At 43.9% G+C, this 278-nt stretch overlaps 1 protein-coding gene across 1 annotated transcript in view; it reads left to right on the forward strand.

Moving 5' to 3' along the window:
- LOC119586616 (transport and Golgi organization protein 11-like) overlaps positions 1 to 278 on the forward strand; it is a 33189-nt gene that overhangs the window by 14361 nt on the left and 18550 nt on the right. The gene's annotated exons all lie outside the window — the stretch shown is intronic.

A 278-nucleotide genomic window follows, 5' to 3' on the forward strand; every position in this document is an offset into this window, starting at 1 on the left:
GTACACCTTCTACACTGAGTCTCATGAAGCGATATCAGCAGAATTACCCTAAAAGGCCGAGGCGGTGACCCAGTCTGCATCACGCGGGAAAAGGGTTGCTTAAAGCGAGAGATATCATTATTCGGATGCAAATGTCGAGTTACGACAGAATTACATTTTGACGCGGATTTGCCTTTCAGAGTAAGTGACTTTCAGCTGAACAGTTTACAGCTGATGAATATTCAGCTCTGCTCAGCTTTGTTGTTTTGATGTTTCGCTCGTGTATTCGAGAGTGTATA

Source organism: Penaeus monodon, chromosome 21 (genome assembly GCF_015228065.2).
Source record: "Penaeus monodon isolate SGIC_2016 chromosome 21, NSTDA_Pmon_1, whole genome shotgun sequence".
Taxonomy (NCBI): domain Eukaryota; kingdom Metazoa; phylum Arthropoda; class Malacostraca; order Decapoda; family Penaeidae; genus Penaeus; species Penaeus monodon.